Source organism: Pinus tabuliformis, chromosome X, assembly GCF_031772625.1.
Source record: "Pinus tabuliformis cultivar Carrire ecotype Pingquan chromosome X, CPIR1, whole genome shotgun sequence".
NCBI classification, from domain to species: Eukaryota; Viridiplantae; Streptophyta; class Pinopsida; order Pinales; family Pinaceae; genus Pinus; species Pinus tabuliformis.
The window spans coordinates 141,377,458-141,394,648 of record NC_142308.1 but is presented as its reverse complement, the minus strand read 5'-3'; positions in this window follow the sequence as shown (position 1 = coordinate 141,394,648).

Genomic DNA, 17,191 nt, shown 5'->3' with positions numbered 1-17,191 from the left:
TAGTGTGATAACTGGCACACTAAGTGCCCTATTTTCCAACGACCTCCCCTAAAATCCGACAAACAATCAATTGCTGAAATCGCCAGATCAGTTGCTCAGAGTGCAGTTTTGAGGATTGGGTCAATTCAGAGACCCCATAAACCCTAGGATTGCAGTTTTCAGTTGCTGATATTGTAGTTATGGAGTTCTTGGGTTGCAATGCTTCATTTCCTAGCCAATTTCTGCCAAAAAAGACAATGGGAAAGCAGAACACCGTGTGCCAATTATCCCACAGCATAGGGTTCTGGTCTTGGGCATCCACTAAGAACTTTACGCCAAAAACCCAGTTTTGTACAGATATACATTGCATGTGTTCTCTGTGAGAAGTCCACATGACTTTATAATGAATCAAAATATCCCAGATTATATCATGTACATGGGTCAAAACTGAGGCATTAAAGGATATGATGAAAACACAACGGGTTTTTAACACATGTATGAATCTAACTGAATATAATGAAACCAACTTTTATAAGACATGAGTTTGATGTTATGCTGGGGGTATTATTAATTGTATCTTTATTCCATGGTTTTGAGGATGATGAGTTAATCAAAATTCAAGAAAGTGGACAGAAATTGGAACAAAACGGACCAAAAACGTAAAGGAGAAAAACCCCTGCTTGAAACTGAATTCGATGGAAAGCATTCAAAGAACTTCCAATCCCCAAGCCCACCATAAAATGAACGCAAGGAGAGGTAGAGATGGGTTGCAGTAATCAAATGCACTTGGAATTGGGAATAATGGATATCTTGAAATGTAAGGATATTGTAGCTTTAAACCAAGCGTACATACCAAATTGATATTATGTTAATATGGTAGTTTTTAAAGCGTTTTGACTAGATCTTTAAATGTGTGGTTGGTGAGATGTGTCATCAATTGAAATGAGGATACAAATTAATTAAGTGTTAGAGATTTTATTTTGTAACCAAGCATCCCACTCTCTACCTAGTGAGGGTAAATTATTCTTTAAGCTTTATGGTCGAACAACAACAAGGTTTGAAGTCATTATGATGATATAGTTAATATGAGTTCAACATGCCACTTATGAGAATTGAGCTGAAGTGGAGAGGATAACAATCATTCCTCCCAATTACTCGCGGTAAACCTAATTGACTAAATGTTTGTAGGAATTTACAGGGTAAGTTCCTCAGACAGAACACCAAAAGGACACCGCTCACAACCAGATCGCAGATCTATACACCAGTATTTTGACGTGGTTAAAACCCTCAAAGAAGGAAACAGTGCACGGCCTGAGCCAACGCGGCCACTTCAGGCAATTTATTAATAAAAGAATGAAAATTTACATATGTTTCTCTCATGCACGGATTACCCTCCAAATGACCTTCCATGCGCTTTAAATAGAATTCATGGACCAATCGGGTGTCAAGCCACGGATCAAGTGTCGGTAATACCGAGGAGAGAATGAACCGTCGGATCACTACATATCGTGACCGTCGGATTGTAAGTTACAAAATGTACAACGGTAAAGAAACACACTTTACCTAACTCTATACCTAACTCTACACTAGACCAAGTTGTACTTAACTATTTCCTATGTGTCGGAATATCCTAACATCCCCCCTTAAGAACAACTTGGGATAGGATTGAAGGATTTACAAATATGACACAATAGGAGAAGGAAGGAGGCACTAGAGCCTATCCCCCCTTAGTGACAACTTCTTGAACTCCAACCATAAATCGAAGTTTAGTGAACTTCGCCTCTGTGAGAGCCTTTGTGAAGATGTCTGCAACTTGATCATCTGTTGAACAATATTGCACTTCAAGAACATGGTCGTGAATGAACTTTCTGATGAAGTGCATGTGCAGTTCAATGTGTTTGCTGCGCTGATGTTGCACTGGATCTTTGCATAGCTGAATGGCACTTTGATTATCACACCAAAGTGTAGTCGGATGCTGCTGCTGAAAGCCAAACTCTGACAGGATCTGACGAAGCCACAAGGCTTCCTTACTAGCTTCTACGGCACCACGATACTCTGCTTCTGCTGATGAAAGAGAAATGGCAGCTTGTTTCTTACAAGCCCATGTAATAGGTCCTGAACCAAGAGTGAACACATAACCGGCAGTAGACTTCCGATCATCAGGGTCACCAGCCCAATCGGAATCAGTGAAACCAACCAATAGAGGAGCTGCTTCGGCACTGTAATGAATCCCAAACTGAACTGTACCTCGAACATAACGAAGTATTCTTTTAGCTGCTTTCCAATGACTTTCACGAGGGTTTTGCATGAACCGAGCAACAAGGCCAACAGCAAAGGAAAGGTCAGGACGTGTATGGGTTAGATACAAAAGTTTTCCTACAAGTTGACGGTATAAGGTAGCATCAACTTTAGGAGAATTACAAGTGACTGAAAGTTTGACTCCACACTGAAAGGGAGAAGTGGCTGGCTTACAGTCTTCCATGTGAAAATGACGTAGAATATCACAAGCATACATGGACTGGGAAAGGAAAATACCCTCCTTGGATTGCAAGACTTGAAGACCGAGAAAATAGTGTAAGTTTCCTAAGTCTGTCATTTCAAATTTCCTTTTAAGGCTAGACTTCACATGGTTTATAAGGTTGGGATCACTACCAGTAAGGATAAGATCATCAACATAAAGAACAAGGATGATAAGAGAGTTGCCCACTTTCTTGGTGTAGACAGTATTGTCAGAATGACACCTAGAAAAGCCAGATTCTAAAAGAAAGCTATCCATTTTGGCATACCAAGCCCGAGGAGCTTGCTTGAGACCATAAAGGGATTTCTTAAGTCGACATACAAGGCTGGAGTCTGTTTGTATGAAGCCAATGGGTTGTTCCATATAGATTTCTTCATGCAAGTCTCCATGCAAGAAGGCAGATTTAACATCCATCTAATGGACTTCCCATTTGAAAGAGGCAGCGAGGGAAAGAACAAGGCGGATAGAGTTCATTTTGGCAACAGGGGAGAAGGTTTCAGTGTAGTTAATGCCTTCAACCTGTGAAAAACCCTTAGCAACAAGACGAGCTTTATGTTTATCAACTTTCCCATCTGGTCCATACTTGGTTCTGTAAACCCATTTGCATCTAACAAGTTTTCGTCCCTTTGGTGCAGGAACAAGATCCCATGTATCATTTGCCAATAATGAATGATATTCTTCATTCATAGCTGCTTCCCAATCTGGATGGCCTGAAGCTTCTACAAAAGTGTCAGGATCATAGTTTACTGGAGCTTGAGCTAGTAAAGAAGAGGCTCTCTCGAACTGGGAACATGTGCGTCGCTGATCTGTAGGATCACCGGCAAGATCACCTGCTGCATCTCGAGTAGCATGAAACCATTTTGGAAGCTCAGGAGCTGAAGGAGGATCCTGAGATGGTGGGGGAGGATTGTCATCATCACTTTCATCATCTGAAGAAGAAATGTTTTCAAAAGTAGAAGAGATAGGGAGAGGTGGCACAACCGCCGAACTAGGCTCGCAGGCCGATATATTTTCATCAAATTTTACATCTCTTCTAATGATAACATTTTTGGACTTAAATGGAATAAGTCTATAGCCTTTTACATCTTCAGAATATCCAACAAAAGTACATTTTTCACTCTTAGGTTCTAAAGCTTTATGCTTTTCATCTGGAATATGGGCCCACGATTCACTTCCAAAAACACGAAAGTGACTTACATCTGGTTTGATTGAGCTCCATGCTTCTTCTGGAGTGATATTCTTTAAAGCCTTAGTAGGAGTGCGATTTATTATGTAATTTGCACAGTTAATTTCTTCTGCCCAAAAACTAAGACCAAGTCCTTTAGATTGTAGCATACAATTAGCCATTTCCTTTAAGGTGCGATTCTTCCTTTCAGCTACACCATTTTGTTGTGGAGTATATGGAACAATATGTTGCATTTGAATTCCATTCTCAGTGCAATAGTTGATGAATGTATTTTTAACATATTCTCCGCCATTATCAGATCTTAACTTAAGAATTTGATGTCCAGATTGTTTTTCAACAAAGGCCTTGAAGGCCAAAAAAGTGTTAAATACTTCACTCTTGAGTTTTAAGAAGTATACCCAAGTGCGTCTGGAGAAATCATCAATGAAAGTTAAGAAATACTTGCAGCCAGAGAATGACACAACTAGAAGTGGACCACATAAATCACTATGCACAAGCTGTAAAGGGGCTGAGGCGTGCCAAGAGGCACGTTTTTCAAAACTGTCCCGATGATGTTTTCCGAGTACACATCCGGAACAAACACCATCTCTGCAAGATACCATAGGAAGACCTGTCACCATATTTTCTTTACATAGATGCTGAAGGGAGCGATAGTTTAAGTGACCAAATCGCTCATGCCAAAGTTTGCTCACTTCATCGTTATGAGCAACAAATACTGAGGGAAGATTTGATGATCCAAAGTTGTGAAACTTATACAACCTTGTAGAATCATCAGCAATGCCAGTAGCCAAAATCTGTTTAGGATCTCTTAAGTCCTTGATTACAACATCATGAGGTGAAAATTCAACGATTTTACCTTCACCTGAATGAGTTATCTGATATACAGATAGAAGGTTGCAGGATAAGGTTGGAACACATAATACATCATTAAACTGACCATTGTCTAGATGAACAGTTCCAGTCCCTACAACATTAAGAGATCTATCATCACCAACATATATATTTTTGGTGTTACAATCATTTAAAGAAGAAAACATGGCTTTGTTTTTGGCCATGTGATAAGAAGCTCCAGAATCAATGAGCCACTCATGAGAATGAGAAGAAGAAGATACATTTAATGCATAGCCAGACCGAGATGCTTGACAACCACATGCAGAAAGTGCCATTCCTGAAGATGAAGTTGAAGTTGAAGATTGCCCCAAATGGATGTTATGCTTCTTCATTGCTGCTTCCAAGGCTTCCATCTTCTTAAAGCATTTTGATTCTAAGTGGCCATCTCGATTACAAAAATTGCAATGTCTATCAGTCTTCTTCCCTTTGTTTTTATTTGTTTTATCATTTTGTTGAAATGATTTTTCATTTTGGGGCTGAAATTGCTTAGGACCCTTGTTTGGTTTAGGACCATTCTTTTTAGGATATGACTTCTTAGGATTCTTTGAATTTGGTTGCTGCTGGGCGGCTAACGCTTTCTTGGAAGAGTTTCCAAGATTAAGAAGACCAAGGTGTAAGAGTTTTTCTTGTTCTCTTATTAAAGAATCACAAAAAGAGTCAAAGGAAGGGGGCTTGTAGTCTGTTCCTTGAGAAATGAAGGCTTCTCTTGTAGAATAGAAGGTGGAAACAAACACAGAGTAGGCTGGTCCCAACTTTGTAAGAATGGAATAGATAAGGTTACTATCTTATTTCTTAACTTTAACACCTTCCAAAAGATATCTAAGGGTCTTGAACTTGGACAAGAAATCTTCAATGCAGGAAAAATTATTAGGGTCCAATGTAAGCAACTCATTTTCAAGTTGATGGGCTCTAATTTCATTTTTAATCCCAAAAACTTTATTGATTTGTTTCATTGCTTCATTAGGAGTATCAATTTCTGTAATATGGAATCTAAGATCTGGAGAAATAGACATCCCTATCAATCCACGTGCTTGATCTTGCCTATTTTCCCATTTAGCAGCTTTATCTTCATCCTTTGGTTTCTTTTCTTGGCCTGAGGCTATTCTGTAAAGACCTTTACTTCTAAGTAAATCCTCAATGTAAGCCAACCATTGGAAGTAGTTGGTACTGTCAAGGGTAACTTGGTATTGACTTTCCATTTCAACGGAAACTGAAGCTAAAGATGCTGAAAATAAGTATTCCAATGGATAGATCTCGAAAAATTAGGCTGGTTTAAAAAAAACGGCTCTGAAAACGGCTTCCGGATGAAGAAGTTATGGCTTTTTGAAAAAAAGTTGTTGAAGCTGCCGACGAAGTGCCGGAATGTGCGGAAATGAAAATGTCTGCCCCCACAAAATGGAGACTTGAACCCAAGACCTCTACTCTCTTAAAATAGCTTTGAACCAATTGATCTATACAAAACATTTGAGAGAGAGAGAGAGAAGGGGGGGGGGGGGGCTTTGGGTTGCGTGCTTGCCTTGAGAAAGCTCTTTTTCCCTACAAAACAATAAACAAAAAACCCAACACGGACATGCAAAGAAAACGAACCTTATGGCTCGAAGTTAGCTTTACCCAAAAAACTAAATATTTTCAAAAATGAACCTTGCGGCTCAAAGTTAGCTTTAGCCGAAAAACTAAATATTTTTCTCAATGTTTCTGATTTTCCGAGATCACACTAAGGCGCATGGAAAAGAGCATACGCATGAGAAAAATCCTTCCTTTCTGTTTCTGATTTGCCCAGATCGCACAGAGTCGCAAGGCAAAGAGCATACGCAGAAATGAAAGGTATAGATCCGGTAATAAAAAAGCTAAATAAACCGAAACCGAAATAAACAGAGAGAAAATAACAGTAAACTGCAAATAAACACTGTATACCTCCAGATCTTAAAAATGATGCAGCTAGGGCTACCGAAAACCTTTTTGCGTGAAACGAAAGGGGTTCTTCACTAGAACAGATGCTCCCAACACAACAGAGCAATCCTCTCGGCCTGAAAGCAGTCAGAAACAACAGATCTAGAAAACGACAGTCGGATGCAGTTCTACCGGCTTCAGATTTGGATCACCAATGGACGCGGCCCTCAAATAGCTCTGATACCATGTAGGAATTTACAGGGTAAGTTCCTCAGACAGAACACCAAAAGGACACCGCTCACAACCAGATCGCAGATCAATACACCAGTATTTTGACGTGGTTAAAACCCTCAAAGAGGGAAACAGTCCACGGCCTGAGCCAACGAGGCCACTTCAGGCAATTTATTAATAAAAGAATGAAAATTTACATATGTTTCTCTCATGCACGGATTACCCTCCAAATGACCCTCCATGGGCTTTAAATAGAATTCATGGACCAATCCGGTGTCAAGCCACGGATCAAGTATCGGTAATACCGAGGAGAGAATGAACCGTCGGATCACTACATATCGTGACCGTCGGATTGTAAGTTACAAAATGTACAACGGTAAAGAAACACACTTTACCTAACTTTATACCTAACTCTACACTAGACCAAGTTGTACTTAACTATTTCCTATGTGTCGGAATATCCTAACAATGTTAGATATTACAAATGAAGTGAACACATAAAATAGCTAAATTGATGAGTTCATTTTCACTAGAATTTTTAAAATTTTCATGATCTTACATGTGAAGAACATCTCCATTGACCCTTTACATGTAACCACACATTTTATAATTGGTTGCAATGCATGTAATCTCTCTTCTATCTTCATCCAACCTCTATGCTTTGTCTTTATTCATATTTGTGTATCCTAGGTAACAAAATTGATATTTAATTAATAGGGAGCCCTATAGGATCCACTGAGGGATCGAAGAATCTATCACATAGTGTGATTTAGCATATGTTTTAATTATCTTTATCTCAATGTAGGTATGGAAAAATAATTTTGAGATGGTTTGTTTAAAAAAAAGCTATTAGAGTTTTGGGGTGGGGTTGTACTACGAATAAAGGGGCTCTTGGAATCTCATATGCAACATGGAAATGATAGGCTTTCCCATATGGTTAGACCATAGGTTCATTAGAGGTGGTTGGCACAATTGGCCTCTTTTGACAATGCAAAATGATAAGTTTTTCATCTTTGCTTTTGGCCTTTTTAAAGTAACAAAGCATCATCCATTAACAACTGATAGTTAGGTTTTTGATTGTGGTTGAGGACAAGACAATTGGTTGGTACCAACCATAAATGATCATATGACCCTAGACATCATATGTTGGAATTGTGTTAATGGTTATTGAATGTTATGTTTATGTTATATTTGTAAAAAAATTTCACTTAAAGCTAACTCGACGTCAAGTTTCATGGAATTTCATCAAGTTTAATGCTCAGCCCACATATAATTTTCTATTGTCATTAAAAACTTGTAAATTCCAAAATTAAAACACAAGCCTAATCTACTTTTGTTGAGACAAAACAGTAGCAAATTCACAAAATTTTGACACAAAATTTTGGGCAATATCCCTAGGAAAATCCTTGTAGAAAAAACTAGTAAGAGAGAAGATATTTTTATTTCTCAGAGAAATTTTACAATAATAACAAACCAACAATGCATGCAGACTTATCTCTTGGAAATTGTGCCCAAAATTCTTAGAAAATTGTATGAGTTCTTCCTTGAATTTTGTACCTTTTCTACCTCGATTTTTGTGCCCTCCTTGCTAAAAAATTTGTGCCACTTGTTGTATGAATATACCACAATAAATGTTGTATAAACTCCTTGATTTTTGTGCCCTACTTCCTCAAAACTTGTGCCCACTTTGCCTTGAATTTTGTGTTGATTCAGCTGCAATTAATACAACATAAGCCCCCTCACATTTTGTGCCACTCCTTGAAATTCATGTTGCTTTTTTGTTGTATAGCTAGAGCATTTAATGCACAATATCTTTCTCTATTTTTGCATTGTAGGTGTACAATTGTTGGAATGTGTGCCTCAGTTCGTGTTGTAGCGCGCTTTAGAAATTGTGCCCTCTCCTTGGGATTCATGCCCTCCTTGTTGTTGTAGCTCCTCTTGATTGTTGTGTAAATTCTTCTTATTGCTCTCTTTTCCTCACTCATTCAAAATTCATGAATGACAATGGTGCCTTTGTCTCCTTTGAGATGTCTTTTTGTTTTCCTCATGAAGAGTGACCTAACCCTAAGATTTAATGGTTGAGATTTGATCTTAGCCATTGATCAATTGCGGGGATTTAATCTCTCATTGACCCTCTTAAGTCACTTTATCTCCTAAGTCACATTTTCATTTATTATTCAAAAAATCACTTTATGATTTTATTTTTCATAAAGTCAAATTAACTGTATTTCTCATAAAGTTATGTCAAGGGGTTCATGTTGGACACTTTTTCCTAGGTTAGACACCAAGCCTTAGGAAACATTTGTCCTAGGTATGCTTTTCTAACACTCCCTCTTAGAGGAAAGTGTTTCTTACCATCTTTTCTCTAAAGTAGACATGCTTGCCACTTGGTAAGGACTTCATGAAAATGTTGACTACTTGTTCATCAATGGATATATACTCAAGCTGCATTGTCCCTCTTTGAACATAGTCATGGACGAAGTGGTATCTGATCCTTGTATGTTTTGACCTATCATGAAAATTGGATTCTCCATGAGTTTTTATACCACTCTAATTATCACAGTGAATCATTGTAAGCCTCAATTGTTCACCAAATAAGCTCACTAACAACTTGCAAAACCAAATGGTCTCACAACTAGCCTAACTAGTTGTTATGTGCTTTGTCTTAGCCATACTTTTAAAATCAAGAACTGGGTTTTGAAACAGTTGCCTATTTAACCATGATTCGAACCAGAGTCAGATTGAACCATATTCAATAAATCATATTTGAAAAAAATACATAAAATAATTAGTTTTTTAATGAAACAAATACTTTTAAGATTCCAAATCATGATTCGAAACCATTAGAGACAAATTATGCAAAGTCTGCGCATCGATATACCATGTAAGGGTGCATATATCAAAATGGCACCGAGTGCACTACATATCATCAACAAAATACATAAGCAATGAGGCTCTAAATGGCCTCTAAAGTCCAAAAACAATGCTACAAATAAAGCTACTAGGCCACTAGCCTACTACAAATCACTAATCAACATGATTAGTCATCAAACTCGTGTTTCCACATTAACTTAATTGCTTGATAATAACCCATCAATTTTCCCTATAATAACAATTTTTCCAAGGCCATGAAAATGGAGTTCAATAATCAACACCACCAACACTAGGGTACATATAAGGCTTGATGCTCTTGATTAAATGTCAATCACATACCCTCATATGTGTTGAAAAATGTATAACAAGGTTCAGTCTTCATAAATATGAAATGTACTTTTAATTTTTGTAAATTGTAAAATGAAAGAAAATTATTACTATTATTTTTGGAGCATGGTTTTCATGCTCAAGGTCTTTTATTTTATAGGTCAAACACCCATTGAGTGCTTCTGTGTTTTTCCTAGGTCAAGAAGTCAAAAGAGTCATTGTCATAAGTTGAAGACTCCTTCGGGCACATTGTAATTCGTAAAGAAAATTATTTTTCCTTAAAAGTGTCAAAATACCCTCCAAGATCAAGTTGACCTGGTAGCTGGCAAGTCGGCCTAATTTGAAAAGCCACGTCCATCTTTGAGAAGCCTATATAAAGGAGGAAACTCGACCTCCTTGGAGCACAAACCTCTTTCACTCATTCAAGCAAAGGAAGAAGAGGAAGAAGGCAACGAATAAGGAAGAGGATGAGGAAGACTTGGTTTTGGGCTATTTCTCTCTCACATGTGCGAAGGAAGGCTAGGGTTTTTGCAACAAATCTAAGGTTTTCCTCTACAAGTTTGATCTTAAAGAAGAGAAGGTAAGAAGGTCAAGCAAAGGTCACAAGAAACCATCCACAAGCTCCAAAAGTCAAAGAAATCCAAGCGAAGGTCTAAGGAAGCCTTGGGAGGCTAAAAGAAGCTCGCACATGTGGCAATAACAATTGCAGAAGAGCCGAAAATTTCAGGTCTGCAGTGGAGGCCAAAATTTTGCAGTTGGAGGTCGAATTTGTGTGACTATAAGAGATTTGACTAGGTTTGACTTGGACAAGGAAAGCACATCATCCAGATTGGTTGGACTTGGTCTTGGAGGCTATTGATCTTGGTCTAAAGGTCTTGGAATTCGTCAATTGAAGACTCTATAAGAAAGAGAAGAGATTTGTGGGTTTTCCTCTCAAGTGGAGAGGTTTTGGCCTTGGCTTGCAACCTATATTTTGTGTTCTTGTTCTTCTTGTTTTTGGTAGTTGTTTGATGATACACAAACATAATAATAATAAGTGAAGCTAATAAGTAAAATAAGTAAAAAGACATCACAAGCAGTTATCAAAGAAAGAGAAATCACTCTAAATATTGCCCTTTAGATTTCTCAATATGGTATCAGAGCTAAGGTTGCCTAAGGGAATTATGAAGATCTTTGCTACATTGAAGAAGTTTCTCAGAAAGTGTTCAAAGGTAGCAAGCCATCTCAAGAAAGGTATCATGGAAGCATGGAATCTTCTATTTACTCCAAAGAAAGAAGTGACCAAGACAAAGGATGAAGGACTCTTTTCGGCACTCACTGGCACATTTCAAGATGAGAAAATTTGGTTGATTGATAGTGGTGCATCAAGACACATGATTGGTCATGACAAGCAACTAAAGACATTGTCAAAAGGAAAATCTTCTTACTTCGTAGAACTTGGAGATAATAAGAGCTACCCCGTAAGAGGAATTGGATCAACCTCGATAGAACTAGATAATGAAGGCAATATTTATCTCAACAACATCTTGTTTGTTGCAGGTTTGCATAAGAATTTACTCTCCATTTCTAGTCTAGAAGATAAAGGTGATAGAGTGGCTTTCATTGATGGATAAGTTGTAGTATGGAGTAAAAACTCAAGCATAGAACATGCTAGAGTGATTGGCATTCGTGAAGAAAGACTTTACAGGCTGATATCTCCTGTTGCTCAAGCCTTTGTTCACATTGAAATTAGCCCATGATAGCTGTGACATAGAAGATTTGGTCATCTCCATTTCAAAATCCTTCCAACTCTAAGTTTAATAGTAGATGGAATCCTCAAACTAAAAGAATATCATGAAGGAGTATGCAAAGGATGTGCATTGGGTAAGAAACCCAAGAAACCATTTAGAAGTAGTGCTTCACGATCAAAAGAAATCTTGGATCTTATTCATTCCAATGTTCGTGGTCCTATGACTCCTCAATCACTTGGTGGTTATCTATATTATGTCACATTTATAGATGATAATTCAAGTAAGACTTGGGTTTACTTAATGATGAAGTATTTACAAAATTTCAAGAATTCAAAGTTGAAGTAGAGAACCTTATAGAAAGAAGAATCAATATATTAAGATCTAATAATGGATGATAATATAGCTCTAAGGAAATCATAGCTTTCTGTAAGGAGTTTGGGATTAAGAGGGAGCTGATAGTCCCATATAATCCCAAACAAAATGGAATTACAGAATGAAAGAACCGATCCATTGAAGAAAGTGTAAAAGCAATGTTACATGATCAAGACTTACAAAAAATTATGTGGGGTGAAGCTACAAAGACAATTGTAGACATACAAAATCAAAGTCCCCACAGGTCACTGGATAACAGAACTCTTGAAGAAGTATTCACTGGGAAGAAACCTACCGTAGATCATCTCCGAATTTTTGGTTGTCCTGTCTATATTCATATGCCTAAGGAGAAAAGAAAGAAGCCGGATCAACTAGGCATGAAGGGAACTTTTGTTGGCTATAGTAACTCCTCTAAGGCCTATATGATCTACATAAAGGAAGGACACTGAATAGAAGTCAGTCGAGATGTGATATTTGATGAAAGTATTGCATTAAATAAATCAAAGGATCTCCCTATTGACTCTGATGATGAAGAACTTCCAGTGTTTGAAGAAGAATAATCAAATCATGAAGATGAAGGTCCTAGTGAACCTATACAACCCGTGGTTATCCCCGAAACTAGAAAGAGACCTAACTGGTTGAAGTCTACACTACTTGATGCAGAAGGTCATGGAGCAGCTCAAGGCACATTCAGGGAGAGAAAGAAGCCCAAACGATACTCTAGGTATGTAGCCTACATGACAAAACTAATAGAAGTAGAGACATCCACTTTCGAAGAAGTTGCCAATCACCAAGAATGGAAGGATGCCATGAATGAAGAATATCAATCTATAATGAAGAATGGAGTCTGGGAGATTGTACCTAGGCTTGAGCACAAATTTGTGGTAACTTCCAAATGGATCTACAAGATCAAACATGCAGTGAATGGAAGTATTGATAAACACAAGACGATACTTTTGGCTAGGGGCTTCTCTCAACAAGAAGACATCGACTATGAAGAGACATTTTCTCCTAAAACAAGGTATACAACTATACGTTCGTTGGTCTCTTTGGCAACATCAATGGGATGGAGCATCCACCAAATGGATGTCAAAACTGCATTCATGAATGACACAATTTATGAGGAAGTCTATATAGAACAATTGATGAGGAAGTCTATATGGCCTCAAGCAACCACCAAGGGCATGACATGCTAGGATGGATGCATACCTTCAGAGATTAGGCTTCACAAAGAGTTTTGTTGATCCAAACCTTTATATTAAGGTGGTGAAGGGAGATATGATAATCATTCTTCTGTATTTGGATGACCTTCTCTTGACAAGTGTGGAAGGTCGAATTGAAGAATGTAAGAAGTGACTAGCAGCATAATTTGACAATGATGAAGGTTTTAGGGTTGATGCACTACTATTTGGAACTAGAAGTCTGGAAAGGACCTGATGAGATCTATCTAGGTCAAGGAAAGTATGTGATCAAGATGTTGAAGAAGTTTGACATGATGGATTACAAACCAATGACAACCCCAATGATCACAAATTTGAAAAGACTAAGGAGTTCTAAATCGAGCCCTGTGGATCCTTCCAAGTATAGAAAATTGATTGGCTCCTTGATGTACTTGGTGAATACTCGACCAGACACATGATTTGCAGTAAATGTTATCAATCAATTCCAAGTGGAGCCAAAGCAAGATCATTGGATAACAATAAAACATATTTTGAGATATCTACAAGGAACCATCCACTATTGCTTGAAATATGATAGGAGGAATGATTTCCACTTTATTGGATATACAAATATTGACTAGGGAGGCAGTGAGCAAGATGGAAGGAGCACTACAGGAGGATGTTTCAGTTTGGAATCCTCCATTATATCATGGATGAGTAGAAAGCAAGATATAGTTACTTTGAGAGTGTTGAGGAAGAGTATATTTCATCGTGTGAAGTAAGCAGAGAAGCGGTCTGGTTGAGGAAGCTACTATATGACCTATTTAAAGGATCTATGGACCCTACAATGATACATTGTGATAACACCAATTGTATTTGATTGTCTGAAGACCCAGTGTTTCATGGAAAGACGAAGCATATCAACAACAAGTATCACTACATTCAGAAGCTAGTACAAGATGGTGTGTTGCAACCACAATATATTTCCACCGATGAGCAGGTAGCTGACATATTAACAAAATTTCTTCCTAATAAGAAGATTGTGTATTTGAGAAACAAGCTTGGATTGGTTGATGTATCCTCCCAAGTTGAGAGGGAGAGATAGGCCCATCATTTTTTTCTTCACTTGGGAAGACAGAATGGAGATTGGGTAAACATTTGACATATGATACTATTTGAGGATGAGGTAGGGCATCCATGTTAAGAGTAGTCGTGGACCGATATTCTTTGAGGACTAGCTATCCGAGATAAGAATAGTCGAAGGAAGGTCATACTCTGTGAACACCCGGGTGGGGTATGTACCTTGAGAGACAATAATGATGGTGTCTATAAATCATTGGTCTCGCCATCATTGTACTATGATCTTATGGAGAGATAGAGTTGTTAGTCAAGGCCTTGTTATAATACAATGTCAGTTGTTATGATGCTAAATAGATGGGTTACCAATCTGATTCTTCTTATGAGATCTCTTCAGATTGAGAATGTCCATGTACCATTTACGAATACCACCCTAGTTAAGAGGGAGTGTTGAAAAATGTGTAACGAGGTTCGGTCTTCATAAATATGAAAAGTAATTTTGGTTCTTGTAAATTGTAAAATGAAAGAAAATTATTTTTATTATTTTGGAGCATGGGTTTCATGCTCAAGGTCTTTTATTTTTTAGGTCAAACACCCATTGAGTGCTTCTAGGGTTTGACCTAGGTCAATAATTCAAAAGAGTCATTGTCATAAGTTTAAGACCCCTCCGAGCACATTGTAACTTGTAAAGAAAATTATTTGTCCTTAAAAGTATCTAAATACCATCCAATATCAAGTCGAGCTGGCAGCTGGTAAGACGACCTAATTTGAGGAGCCACATCCACGTTTAAGAAGCCTATATAAAGGAGGAAACTCGACCTTGGAGCACATACATCTCTCACTCATTCAAGTGAAGGAAGAAGATGAAGAATTCAATGAAGAAGGAAGTGGAAGAAGACTTGGTTTTGGGCTATTTCTCTCTCACACGTGCGAAGGAAGGCTAGGGTTTCTGCAGTAGGTCTAGGGTTTTCCTCTACAAGTCCAATCTTAAAGAAGAGAAGATAAGAAGGTCAAGCAAAGGTCACAAGAATCCATCCACAAGATCTAGAAGTTAGAGAAATCCAAGCGAAGGTCTAAGGAAGTCCTGGGAGGCTAAACGAAGCTCACACGTGTGGAAACAACAACTGCAAAAGGGCCAAAAATTTTAGGTCTACAGTGGAGGTTGAAATTCTTCAGCTAGAGGTCGAAGTTGTGCTACTAGAAGAGATTTGACTAGGTTTGAATTGGACAAGGAAAGCACATCATCCGGAAAGGTTGGACTTGGTCTTGAAGGGTATTGGTCTTGGTCTAAAGGTCTTGGAATTCATCAATTGAAGAATCTATAAAGAAGAAAATAGATTTACGTGTTTTCCTCTCAAGTGGAGAGGTTTTGGCCCTGGCTTGCAGCTTATATTCCGTGTTCTTGTTCTTTTTGTTTTTGGTAGTTGTTTGATGATACACAAACATAATAATAATAAGTGAAGCTAATAAGTAAGATAAGTAAAAAGACATCACAAGCAGTTACAAAAGAAAGATAAATCACTCTAATCACTTCCCTTTAGATTTCTCAACAATATGTGATATAATCTAATGAAATGCCACAATCTCATTGATCTTGAAATCATAAAAATTGTTAAGTTTGTTGAATATGAAATTCTATTTTATCCATATGAAGTTCAATGAAGTTGGAACTACTCTTGTGATTTCATGGCAATTTTAAAAATTTAAGTAAAAAGATGAAAAGGAAAGATAAAGGAGAATGTCACTCTCAATTAAACATTACCATTATGAAACATCTAGGATGTGTCAGGGAGCATCAAGAGAGCACCTTGGGAGTGGAAAATTTAGACATTAGAAAAATTTTGAGGTCTAAAATGGGCCTCCTAAGGAATATTATACAATAGTGGAAATAATAAAATAAGATTAGACTTTGTCATCAAATTTTAGTGGAAAAAAAAAAAAAAAACAAACAATTTTTCTACTCGTATTTTCAACTTATTTCCCTATAGTTTTACTCAAATTTTAAGTGAAATCACTGGTTGGATGTGGAATTTCCTCATCCAAGGAGTACCAATGTTGCATATTTTTATGGACCCTACTACATGAAAAATGAGAAATACATGAAAATATGTGATTGAAATCATGTTTTTCATGTATTTCTCATTTTTACGTGTAGCAGGGTCCATTGAAAGTATGCAACATGGGTACTCATTGGATAAAGAATTAAATTTCATATCCAATGAGTGTTTTTGCTCAAAATTTGAGTAAAACCGTAGGGAGATAAGTTGGAAAAATAGTTTTTTTTTTTTTTTTACTCCAAAAATGGTGAATCATCCCCCATGGTTGACGCCACCATCTTAAATCCTATTGGTTCTTATAAAGTTGATTTTGATTGTACATTTTAGTTTTGAGACCCATTTTTTACCTCAAAAATTCTCTAATGCTTGTTATCCCTCTCACCAACAACATGTCTTTTGCTTTAGAATTACAAAACCAGTGCATGCTTATTCAAGGTGGCCATTTTTTACAAAATCGGTCAGTTATGACTAGTTAGGTACCAAACCGGCCAATTTGGTACCTAAATGATATTTGCCAGCCATGAATCAAGTTTATTGCTTTGATTAACAAGCTCAGGCATCTGACCGACTGGTTTGGCAAATTTCTGGTTCTATCTGGTCGATTTTAAAACAATGGTCTTGGTAGAACCTAGTGCTATTGATATTTATTTTTAGTTGAACCATGACATTATTGTCAAAACCAACTTGAAACAACACCCATAAGTTTTTTTCCTATCACTAACACATCCTTACCAATTAAAGTCTATATAGCCATTCAACCTAACTCCATCCCCCTTAACATAGTATAGACCATAGTCCACTATCCCCTACATATATCGAAGCACTTGTTTTGCATCCACCCAATGCACTCTTCTAGGCTCTATCATAAACTGACTGAGCCTGTTGATTGCAAAACAAAT